Source organism: Syngnathus floridae, chromosome 15 (genome assembly GCF_059516105.1).
Source record: "Syngnathus floridae isolate MCC-2025c chromosome 15, RoL_Sflo_1.0, whole genome shotgun sequence".
Taxonomy (NCBI): Eukaryota; Metazoa; Chordata; class Actinopteri; order Syngnathiformes; family Syngnathidae; genus Syngnathus; species Syngnathus floridae.
The window spans coordinates 8139432-8152245 of NC_142427.1; the positions used below are offsets into that span (position 1 = coordinate 8139432).

Genomic DNA, 12814 nt, shown 5'->3' on the forward strand with positions numbered 1-12814 from the left:
TCTGCTTTGGTAATTGAAGGCCTTGGAACACTACATTGACTTTCTGTTCACTCTTTGTGGGCCAATTAGGGCTAACACATTTCCACGGACTTATCAGTGTGACAACCTCCATTCTTCTTATTAACATATCCGAACTTCACGTCATCATATAAATCTTTGGAGATGCGCTTTCCTTTAACTTAACACCAAGCCACAAATGGGTGTGTGTTTCTTTTTTTTGCAGTTAATTAACAGTTATTAGTGTTCGCGTAGAGCACCGGATAAGATGTCACAAATCATCAAGTCTCAAGGTGCTGTTCCAGCAATTAAGAGCTCTCTCACCTTCCCTCTTCACAGTCATTTGGTACGCATCCAGCTTCCTATTTCAACCTGAAAGCACTAATCAAATTATATCTGCTCCGAGATTGTGTCATCATTATTCCAACCATTAAATGATTTGAGAATCAGCACAACACCTGACTTGCCACCTTTTCCTGCTGTGACATCTAACTTGGAATCCTTTGTTTATCTCTAGAGATGCTCTATTTCTGCCCAGAATGATTTTTTTTTTTCCACACACACAGTTAAAGTTGTGTGTACAGTCCTGCCATGAGCAGAAAGATGTGTGAAAAAGGATGGCACATCAGATTACCGTATTTTTCTGACTATAAGGCGCACCGGACTATAAAGCGCAATGAATGGCCCATTTTAAAACTTTGTCCTTATATAAGGCGCACCATTAATGCATCATGTCAGATTTTTAATCCAAATCATTCTCCATTTGATCTTTTTTATTTCAACTTCAGACGCAACAAATTACTTTATAATCACAAAATAATGATCCATAGTCTTTTTGATTCATAGTCGTCAGTTATGATTGATTTCATGACACAATCCTTCGGGACAGTTTAAATTTAGGAATTTGGTCCATATATAAGGCGCACCGGATTATAAGGCGCACTGTCGGCTTTTGAGAAAATTTTAGGTTTTTAGGTGCACCTTATAGTCCGGAAAATACGGTAGGAGTGTTTAGCTGCTGATTTGGAATGCAGGCAGTGACTTCTCAACTGCGATCAATTTGTCATCCCTCTAAATAGGAATGAAAAGATCTTGAGCTGAGCTTGTTGTTTCCAACAGCCGAGCCTAACCGTGTCTATTTGTTCTTGATGCAAGCTGTGGCCTCTTAGTGCTCTTGGCCCACAAGTGTAGTGTTGTGAAGTGGTACTCGATGATGACATAGGGGAACCCTTTTCGGATGAGCAGCAGTCGCTTAGTAACGTAGATGTAATAGAATTAACATAAGGTCCTTCAAGGTTTGCTGTAAAGACCGCGGTTACTGTATCATAGAGTGTCTGCGCTATGTTTTGGCTTTTAATTAAAACAATTTCAAGCAGAGCGTTACATTTAATTCGGCCCTTGAGATAGACTGAAATGCATTTAACTGCAAATTGTTTTAAAAGATAGTGTTGCTGACTTTTTATGAGGACAAGCAGCATGTGGAGTTGTGCCATCTGTTTTGTTTTGATGGAGGCATTCAAGGCAGAAAACTTTCAGTTTACAGACACAATGATGTTCACAGTTTAGAGTTACTTATTAATCCATAGGTCATCAGATTCATTATATTTTGGCACATAGGGATTTATTGTGATTAATGGGGTAATTTAAAAAAAATGGAGGGTGGGTTATGTCTATTAAGCAAATTCCACATGAACATTAAATAAAAATGCAAAGAGCTTTAGAAGATTAAAATGAAATACAACTGAACCAAAAACAAAAAGATTAAGGCAAAACAGTTTCAATATTCAATTTAGTCATTCTTCCCTGTGCCACTAAAGAAAACCAACCAGAACAAGTGCAAGTTCCTGCCGGTACATATCCATCGTCAACATGGGCCACCTCCTGTTAGGTGTCAACAAAATAATCTCAGGTTAACCATTAAGTTGACACGGGCCATCGATCAGACGGAGAAGCAGAGGGTCACAACTAAGTGCTGGCAGGTCGTAGACGTGACTGGACTGGATCTGTTTTTGTCAATTTAGAACATAAGATGGAAGATCTGGTTCAGGATGTGTGTGTAGTAACTTTGTGGTCAGGAAAGTCACAATGGTTGTTATCACTGCTGAGTGTGGAGATATTATCGGGGCTGACCTGGATTTAAGGGTCATCCATACACAAACTGCAATAGCTATTAGCTGCATTAGCGCCAAAATATTAGGCACAATTTGATTTTTTTATTTTCATGCCTTTTGTTTGTTTTTAAATCACTTAGATGGTATAGGTTCCTATGATTCTCAATTCATAGCTGAAGATGGATCCATCTTTCTAGATGTTCTTGCCCGCTCATCCTCTCTCTCTCTGATGAAGTTCTCATCAGACAGATCGGCAGACGCTGAGGGAACGGTTTCATTTTCCCCTCATTACAGCAGGCACTGGAGAATCATCAAGCTTCAAAGCTGCTTGATTGCATTATCAGGCATTTGCTGTAGCTCACGTATAATCTAAGCCATGTGACAGGGGAGCTCGAGCAGCTTTACGTCGTTGGCTTGCGGGATGGAGGAGGAGCCGTGTGTACATGGAAATAAAATCTGGAGTTCATTACCTTTTTTTTTTTTTTTACTGTTATTGATTGATGGTACTACATTTGTAAAATGGTTGGAATTACCCCTTTTATGATTTCAGAATATTATAGTCATCAAAATAAATTACCAGGTGGCTCATTTTGCAGGTTAATGCATTAATGTTTCCCCATAATGCAAACATGATTTAAAAAAAAAAAAAAGAAATGTAGTCTTTTGAACTCTCCAGTGTAAGTACAACCATCTGTTTGGTCTTTATGTGAGTGGGTGTTGTGAAGTGAAGCAACCTTTAATTTAACATTGAACAGATTCACTCCGCATTTCCTCTTTCCCCAAAAATGTCTTTTAAAATGTGCTTGAATGAAAATGAAATCAAGACAAATAGTCTTTTCGATCAGCCAGATCATAGAATTAGAATCAAGCTAATATTTTCTCAGGCATATTTTTTAATTAAGCCAGCACACACAAAATTCCATTCCTGACATTTTTATTCTTACCACTATGCAATGGGAAATGTGTAACGTAAACTCGAAATCATCTCAAACATGAGAAGCACAGCCAGGATAAAAAAAAAAAGGGCACAATTTTGTTATATTCTTGGCTTATTGATGTTCACGGAGTATTCTCAAATGACTTCATCTGCCATCTAGCTAATGTGTTTTCAGCAGCGTAGCGCTAAGATCATGTGGCTTTCCTGTGGATGAATTAGTAATGCTTAAAGATTCCATTTGCTTGAGCTAAATGCTGCGCATGATTCTCAACCTGGTTAATATTAGGACCCCGCTCAATTTTTCATGTCCTCGCAAAGTGTAGCCTTCAATTTAACATGCGCTTTTAATCCTGAGAGTGCAAAATTGCTTTTTAATGTCGAGGAACAAGGTGTTTTTTTTTTTTTTAAGGAACTCTTGAAAAATGCATTAGCGAGACACGAGGCAAATCAGTTCCAATGTGTTATCTTAGCGGAAAGAAATAAAGCAACACCACAGCAAAAAAAAATCAAACCAATATGTTGTTTTGACACTTCTGTCACCTCGGGAGGACTCACTTCCTGCAGGCAATGTCATTGTGTGTGAATATGTGGATACGGAAGTGTAATGGTGTGATTAATTGTCTTCCTAGTTGCATACGTGTCTGTGGATATTTTTGGTATGTATGCACCGAGCTAACATATGGCTCGACATGCCAACTGGTATGTCACATATTGATGCCAGTGTGAATTCAAGTCGAGTGTCAGGTGTTATTTGGCCTGCAGCGCAAGTAGATGTCAGGTGTTTATAGACCTCGGTTAGATCCCCAAGCCTTTGATGGAGTCAGAGCCCGGACTCCATCGAGCATGACTAAAAGGCACTTCTCTAATATCCTCGGTCAGAGTGTCAGTGAACTCTTTCTGAATGACCTCCTCAGGGCTAGCCAAGCACCAACCCACTGTTGTCACGTAACAATGCGGCCATCAGAGCAGACTAATCAGTCCAGAGCAGAGGGGAAACACAGCCTGTGGTCTTTTCACTACCAGCACCATTCCAAATCTAGTGGTGTCAGAATTTGACTACATTCTAAAAGGTGACTCAGTATAATTATCAAGTCAGTCAGCTATGAATATAAAAACCTAGACAGCCAGTGTACTTATTATGAAATTTTACAAATATTTTATTTGTGCACGTCATATATTATTATTATTATTATGAATGCATGAATTAATGCATGAATGAATGAATGAATCTTTATTTTGAACACGATTTAAAGAATAAAAATAATAAAAAAACAAACAACAAAAAACAAACATATCACTGTTCAAAAAGGAGTAGGTGATAATAATTATTTATATTTATAGGTGATAATAATAATAATAATAATTGTACTAAGTTCATCTTGTTTTTCCTTTTTTTAATCACTTCACTGGTTTCTTTTATATCAAACAAATTGTTTTAGGTTCTTTACCTGACATGTTTCGGCGGTTTCTTCCGCCTTCATCAGAGTGTCACAGATGTGATAGTGACGCGTCTTTATCAGCTGATGGATAATTATTATTATTATTATTATTATTATTATTATGTAACCGAGTCCACTGTCCTTTATCATCATAGTGAATAAGCATCACCGCCTGTCACTGTTAGCATTACAAATCCTCTTAGAGGCTGGATCTTATGTGTGTGGGTGTCCTACATCATCTTGTTGAAGCTTCGTGTTGGTGAAAGCAGTACAAAGTGAGCCAAGCTTATCAATGGTAGTTCGCTTGATGGCCCTGTAGTAACCCATATTTTTATCATGCTGCAAAATAGGCACAAGTTGAACCGCTGCCATATAAGAGGCTTGATAAGAGTGATAAAAGAGAATTATAAAGTTCCCTGTTCAGTATATGCAAGTGACAAACAGTACTAAATATAGTTTGGATGAGTCTTTTGGAAAACATCCAGTTGGTGTGTGATGCCACTTAACTTCTTCACTGTCATTTTTGCGTTTGTTTTGACAATGTCGACCTCTGTATATTCAACTTGTTTGAGTTCATGTCACCACTTGTGCAGCCATGATCTAGTGAAATGTAAACCTAACATATCCACATTTATATTGCAAGAACGAGAAAGTGAGAACACGCAATCTGTACCCTTGGACTCGGCGTCCACTCGACGAGGCTCTCGGTGAATGTGCTGCTGTCAGTCAGCCAACAATGTGCACATTTAGACCCAGAGTGTGATGGCGGTACAGAGTTTGCGGTGGAATGTGTCCTGCAGGCAGATGTCGTCTGCTCTCAAAGGCATCTCTATTGCATGCAGACAAGCAGGGCCTTATGTCTCAGTCACCAGGCTCACATCCACATTTTTATACCAGTTCCGTATTCCATGCCAGCATGCACCCATGTGGAAATCTACTGGTCCACTCTGAACTCCTCTTCACCACGAGAACCACTTCCAGTTGACAGACTGGGCTTTTGTATGACCAGAGTAGCTCAGGCGCTCTCATAGTTGCACTTATAAATGCTTGAAAGCTAAGTCTGGTTCATTTGACTAGCGGCTGAAGAGGACTTCCCTGGCTGTAGCGTGGTTAGAAGAGTTGGGCCTGTTGTGCATGACCACACACACTTGTGTTCCTTTTTTTCATGGTGGAAAACAATAAAACGAGTCGACTTCACGATCTGCATTGTCAAAGAACTTGCCCAGTGTAAACGCAGACCCAATGGGATCCTAAACCTTTTTTGATCCTATTTCGTTGATCCTATAGTCGTCAAACTGACAGGTCGACTTCACAATCTGCATTATCATCCAACTTGCCCAGTGTAAACACACTAAATAGGATCCTAAACCTTTTTTGATCCTATTTAAGGAAGTAGCAAGTTTTTGCGATATTACATTCCAAGCTAAGCTTCACTGAAGCTAGGCTGTGTGAGCTGCAGTCTAAACATGACAACTTCCCGCAGGTTTGTCTTCAGATGGCCTTATATCGATTGTGACGGATAAAGAGATCAGAGATCTTGTGAAGCATCAGGCACGATTGGTGATTACCATCCCCGCTGATAACGCTGCATGCTAATCATCGTAAACATCATGTTGAGCTTTGACACGCTTAGGCTTATCTGTAATTGTTGTAATTGTTACGAGCGTTTAATGAGATCGTCTTAGAGATACGCCGAGTGCCAACAGGGCTCGGGTACGGGGGGATGTGTTTCTTTCAGATGTGCCTGGATGATGGCGACATTAGATAGACACTAACTCCTCGTGCTGTGCTGTTAATGAAAGACAGCCACAAGCCAGAGTGCAAATCAGATAAAAGGGGTCTGGAGTCGAGGCAGTCATGAAATATTTAAATATACGGGGCTTCAAAGCAGATGAGGCCTCTCACTCTTGTCAACAGATAGACCCCCTGCAGTCCAGTCATAGACCCACAACCAGCTTCACATGTAGGTCACAAATCATCGGCTCACTTTACCGTCACCAGGGGAAAATAGGGAATTCACCGATTACATTTTTCCCGTCTCCAGATGTTCGCTCGGAAAGCGGTTTGCACCGTTGCCCAAATGCTCTCCTGTGATCTCGTGTTTCAGACAGGGAAAGATGAGCAGCACAAGTGCGGGGCGGGGGGTTAGGCCACGAAAAGATATTCAAGTAAGAACTCGGTGCACTTTGACACGTTAAAAACGCTCTTGTCACATAAGCCCCTATCTCATAAATGCTCACACACATTTGCTTCCACAGCCACGATCTTCACACATACACAGAAAAATCAAGTGAAGTGTTTTCTGTTTACTGTTGTTTGTAGACATCTGGTTAAAAGGGATTAACACTTCTGTATATGAGCTAGTAAAAAAATAAAACACTGTCTGAATTGGTTGACTGAAAATTTTCATCCACAAAGCTTTTCCATTCACTTAAAATTGCTTTAACCGCTTATATCCAGGGGCGGAGCTACACGGTGGCCAGGGGTGGCCATATTGCTGGCTATTGGTGTGTATCGTTCCAAGCTTCTAATTACTATTTGTAGAAATCTGAAATCATGTTTCATGACTATCAATATAGTTTATTGCTTTTTTGAAAGAATATTTTTTGTTTTGTTGTGCTTACAAATGAAAGTTAGCTCTAAACCTTGACTGATTAGGCTTCTCGTACCTATTCTGGAAAATCTAGTTTCCTTTCGAATCACCTCGTTTATTATCTGAGATGTGTGATCCCATTTATCCTAAGCATACTGCATCTGTCAGCCCTCACGGGGAGTTTACTGTTGGCAGAAGAATGATATGATTTTACTCAAGCCCTGCATAATACAATTAGATACCCCTCAATGAGCAGCGGGGGTGTGATGTGATATAAGGAGGGTGTACATAAAGAGAAAAGAGGGAAGCTTGGGGGAGGGCTCATAGACCTCCCTGCTGGCTTTCCATGTCCACAGCCCATCATGTGTCCCCCCTCGAGGGACTATCATGAGGCCCCTCTCTGGAGTTGTTGAGTGTAGCGAGGCAAGTGTGAGTGGAGTTAGGGCGAGGGGGGGTGCCGTGGGAGGACAAGGGCTGTCTCTTCTGATGCCTGACAGAATGGTCTTGACAGCGATTCAGAGGCCTAATCCCTATGCCTGTACCGCTCCAGCCGGGTGTTGCTCAGGGGGTCTGTAGGGGGTCAGACTAGTTTTAATAGAAGGTCTCAGTGGTGATTTCCTCAGTGCTTTCCTGCAGTCAGTCCTTTTTCAAAGACACAGCAGGTTTTCTCTTCCCCGCTACCTCCCTCTTTGCTTTCTTGTCGTTCCCGTCTCACTCTCCTCTGTCTCCTCCTGTGTTGTTTTCTTCTCTGCTCTCTAGCCTTCTGGTTCCTGCTCCTTTATCGTGCTGCCTTCCCTCGTCCTCTCGCTCCCTTTGCGCCTCGGAGAGAAAAGAAACAAAAAGGGAAAATAATATCCCTGCCAGCACAGTTGCTCTTAGTTGGTATTAAAAGGAAGCCCCATGGGGTGAAGGTAAGGGGGGGTTCCCAGTATAACGGTTTTTGAATGATGGTTAGATTTGTGCGGGGACCCCGAAGATAGAACGCCGCCCAGATTAGAGAAGGAAAAGTGCCTTGGGGGTTTTCATCAACTGCACAATGTTTTTTTTCTGAGTAAGATTACAATGCAAGGGGCAAACTGGGGTCATAGGGAAGGAAGGAATAAAAAATGTTGGGATTTTTGTTTTTATTGTTTAAGTCATTTCATAATTTGTTTTCTGAATGCACACTGTTGTTCTGTTCGCATAATGTCATGTTGTGTCACAATCCTGCCTACGCAGCCTGAATTTTAATTCAGATTTATAGCTTTGTGCCGTACCACGGTAATCTAAACTGAAATGTATCGCTAAAACATATGTACATGCTGCCTTATAGTTATAAAGATGGTGATGTGCCCTTTGAAATAATATTGCTTTCGATTTTCCCCCCGTCTGTCATTATAATAGCATGAAGTGAAAATCCTGCCGACTATGCAAGATGCTGCTGTGTGTTTTGAGGCGACTTGAAAGCCGAGTCAATGACTGACTGGTCTGAAATTATCGACGACATCCCGGCCCATTGCCTACATTCCGCAGCAATGCCTGTAATTTAAGCAAAAGGGTCTCCCATTTTTGTTGCGACAAGGCGGCGTGCATGGGATGGAGGCAAAAGCCTTGGCGAAGGGGAAGGTTAAACCAATTTTCTTGTCCATGTTGTTTTTCCAAAGCGAGTCCCATGGCAGCGACATTACACTGACGGTCAGTGTTTCCGCTGACAGGCGAGCTCTTTCTGCAGCCACAATGTCAACTGGATCTGATTATTGCCTCCCAGATTCAGATAATGTCGGCCATTGATCAGGGTATTTATCTTAAACCCCCACAGCACTGGCTTGCTTTCAGAGACCACGAACAGATAAGCAGATAACAGTCTCTAAAGGCTTTTAACAAGCGGAAGAAATAGTTCCCCCCCACTTCCCTGGCTGACTCATAATGTGAGTCTCGGATCTTTTTTTTTTCTCGATACACACAAAGGTTGAAGAAATTGAGGTGATTAAGCTGAGACAATTTATGATTAATAATAAAAAAATAAGTCAGTCTGATAGTTCATAACAGACTTAAAAAAAGAGTTTTTACATTCCCATGTCAGAATATTTTATTAAGAAAGTTGGATAAACAAGACGTCAGCTTTTCCTGCATTTTTTCCCCCCAACTATTGGCATGCCTTGGTGTCCCAGTTTGTTTCTGAAGGCTGGATGTACTTGTCTCTTTGTGTACGCGTGTGTGTTTGCTTGCACAGCTGTGTGTCCTCCTCACATTAATAATAGCAGTGAGTGACAGATTAATTTATGTCTGGCTGTGTGTCTGAGGAATCGGGAAGAAAGGGCCTGTCAGTGCCGCTTGTCGGGAGGGGGTAGAGATTAGAGCTAGTTGTCGTTGACAACCTTGCGCAAGGCTTGGCGAGATATGCTTCTATAAAATCACAATAAAAAAGAATTTGGGAAAAAAATAGCAACACAGTCATCAATTATAGGAAATTATCACGAGGATGGACTCGAAGAATCTGCATGTGAATACATATATAATTTATTTTTCGATAGTCACGCTAATGTTAACCTATAATTTAGTGTTGATTAAACAACAATACTTTGTGTGTGCACATGGAGTTCTGCTGAACGCATAGATTAGCCGTTAGCTGATAGCATTAGCTGCTTTATGCGCTTAATCGATTTTTCTGAGATTATTCAAAACACATTATTGCTAATCGCGTAGATTCTACTAATGTTGAACAATTGGTGGCTGTATAGCAGTGGCAGTGTCGCATGACCACACGAATGCAATAAGAACTTTAACGTGAGATTGCGTGTAGTGCCATGTGACATTTATTTCAAACCAGGGTGTATTTAATGTAATGGCATAAATCTTTCCCCTGTGATTGTAATCTAGGACAGTGTTTTTGTAAAACTGAACCTCGGTTGTTTGCGAGGGAGAAGATCAACAAGCTTCCACAGATAAAAAATGGAATAAAATATGAGTTGATGCGGAAGGCATGTGATCTCACAATAATCATTGAGACGAATTGAATCTATCAAGACATTGTGTTTGATGTGCAAATGATTTTTCCAATGGAATGAAGTCGATAATGGGCTGATCTTTTTCAGGATTTCATCGGAATTAAAAATAATCGGGAAATCTGAACGCTGATTGTTTGGCAGTGGTGTGGCTGTAATCACAGACTGGTGGTTGCACTCAAATCTTATAAGCGTTTCAAATAAAGAACAGCAGTTCATTCATAGCCGCTGCTGTTGCTGGCCGGACCTTTTTTTTTCTGGCTGTTGAAGTTATGTAAATACATATTTGCCAACCATCCATGTTATGTGCTTGAAGGCAAATCGTGATTCTTGGTCACCATCTTTTTCCATCCTAAGCAATTTGGATTATTTGTGCATGTTCAGCCAAATATTACTATGACCTACATCTCCAAAACGAGATGTACAGTACACAATCATCTGTTGATGCAATAATTTAATCAACACACAATCACGCAAGCAAGAGGTTCTCCGAGTTCCTTTATGAACAGCATCTCTCCTCCAAATCTTAAACCAAGTCGCTTTTAACTAGCCAGCTGAGGCCAAACTTTACTGCCTCTGAATGGTACTTAACGTTCTTTGTTCTGTCATCATGAGAGCGCATATCCATACAGTAAAGCCCGAGCAGCTGACTGCAATTTTCGAGAAATGTGTTGCCTCCACTGTTTCAGGATTTGGTTGGCTGGGCCGTGTTAAGCCCATTTCCCATGACTTCATGTTCATAAGGCCAGTTCCAGCCAGCGTTTTGTGTTAGCAAGGGGATGGAATAGCATCTCACTTATGAGCAAAATTCAGTATTGCTGTGTTGTTGCCAAAGCTGAGTTAGCAGACTGCAGTGTGACTCTATTGTCCATTCATTGACCTCCCTGCCTGTGGGTTAATACTCATTAGACAAGCTTTTGGTGCAAGGGTTTGCACCATTAATAGGCTTACGTTGGAATGTCCAGCTTTTGTTTGGGATTTAAACAAGGAAAAGTGTCCTTACTGTTCACGTTATGATTACCGTATTTTCCAGACTAAAAGGCGCACCTTCAATGAATGGCCCATTTCAAAACTTTGTCCTTATATAAGGTGTACCATTAATGCATCATGTCAGATTTTTAATCCAAATCAAATCATTCTCCATTTGATCTTTTTTATTTCAACTTCAGACGCAACTAATTACTTTATAATCACAAAATAATGATCCATAGTCTTTTGGATTGATGATTCATAGTCTACAGCGGGCCACTTATGATTGATTTCATGACACAATGCTTCGGGCCAGTTTAAATTTAGGAATTTTAAGTTTTTAGGTGCGCCTTATAGTCCGGAAAATACGGTACGTTAAGAATGTTTGAACAGATGCTCGTGATTGCTTTCAACACTGCTTTCTGCAAGTGAGTCAAAACACCTGCATGGTTCCTCTAAACAGTTTGCCATGACCAATGGAGATTTAGGGAGGGGAGTCTTGAACCTGCATACCAAACTAAATCAAACTGCTTTTCTGGAAACATAGCTAAAGTGGGCCCCTTATGGCCAACTGCTGAGCTCTGCCACCTCTGGCATAGCTCTGTTCCAAAGTTGACCCTGAGCAAATATTTTTTTTTTCCCTTTTAAATCCCTTTAGGGTTCTATAAAGTTATCACATAATTATAGACTCTGTAGTTGAGTTAAGTAGCAGCTTGTGAGGTTATAGTGTAAGCCTTGTCAGGGTGGGCACAGAGAGCCGCTCAAAGCTCACATTGAAGACCGAATGACCTTAAGTGCTTTTTATATTAACAGTTGACCTCCCTCATGGTTTGTGTAGTGGGAGTTGATCCAGGTGGAAGCTAGACATGGCCTGTGGGGCTGTATAGAGGTCCACGCTGGTCATGAAGGAGCATTTTGTTTTTCTTCCCCCTCGTGGAAGCAGCAGCACCCTTCTGGGGAATTCATTAGTGTCTGACATCATCTCACCCGGTGGAAGAAAGCATCTTTCTCTCGTCTTGGTTTTTGTCTCTCCCCACTTGCTCAGATCTCTTCCTTGCAGTCAAGCCGTGCACTAGTTTTATCTCATTTGTGCGCGCCATTTTACGCAAAAGGTAAAGACGTGATGCAATGAAGCAAGCTCCTCTAGATCAGGAAGTGGGTGGACCCGAGCGACCGTGAAAGCAACGCCAACAGCAACAACAGCAGCAGGAGCAGGAGCAGCAGCAGCTCTCAGGCAGTCGCCGGATGAATGAGAGTTTGTGTGCTTGCGTTGGATCGGGTTCGGAGAGATGTGTGCATTGACCACGAAATCCACGACGGACACCTTCTGCAAAGCTGAACACAGCGAGAAAATAAGCTTGTGAATCCGAGCTCACTCTTTGAGCGCCTCTTTTCCTTGCGCGCCTCGTTGGATTGCTTCTGTCGCACAAATCCTCTGGATCCTGTTCTTTACCTCTTTTGGATATTCCGGAGAATATAAGTGAGGGGGGAAAAACAACACATTAATCGACTAAAGGGATCTTGTTTCTCCCTCTCGTCGTGCGCTGTAGAAAGAAGCTCAAGGCACCGCGACACATGGTTCCCTTTGTCCAAAAGGCGCAGTCGCTGATCGGCTTTTTTGGGAATCGTTCTCCTCCTTCGTCAGCTTCTGCTTCATGGCTGTCCTCGATGCAGTCGGAATAGACTTCGTCGCCGGTTGTGTGGATTATACAGTTTTTTAAAAAACACCCAGAATGTGAAACGAGGGGTACATTTAGCAAAAGTACTTGTTTTCATTGTCACAT

At 41.4% G+C, this 12814-nt stretch overlaps 1 protein-coding gene across 16 annotated transcripts in view; it reads left to right on the forward strand.

Annotated features, from left to right (window-relative positions):
- auts2a (activator of transcription and developmental regulator AUTS2 a) overlaps nt 1-12814 on the forward strand; it is a 169310-nt gene that overhangs the window by 133663 nt on the left and 22833 nt on the right. The gene's annotated exons all lie outside the window — the stretch shown is intronic.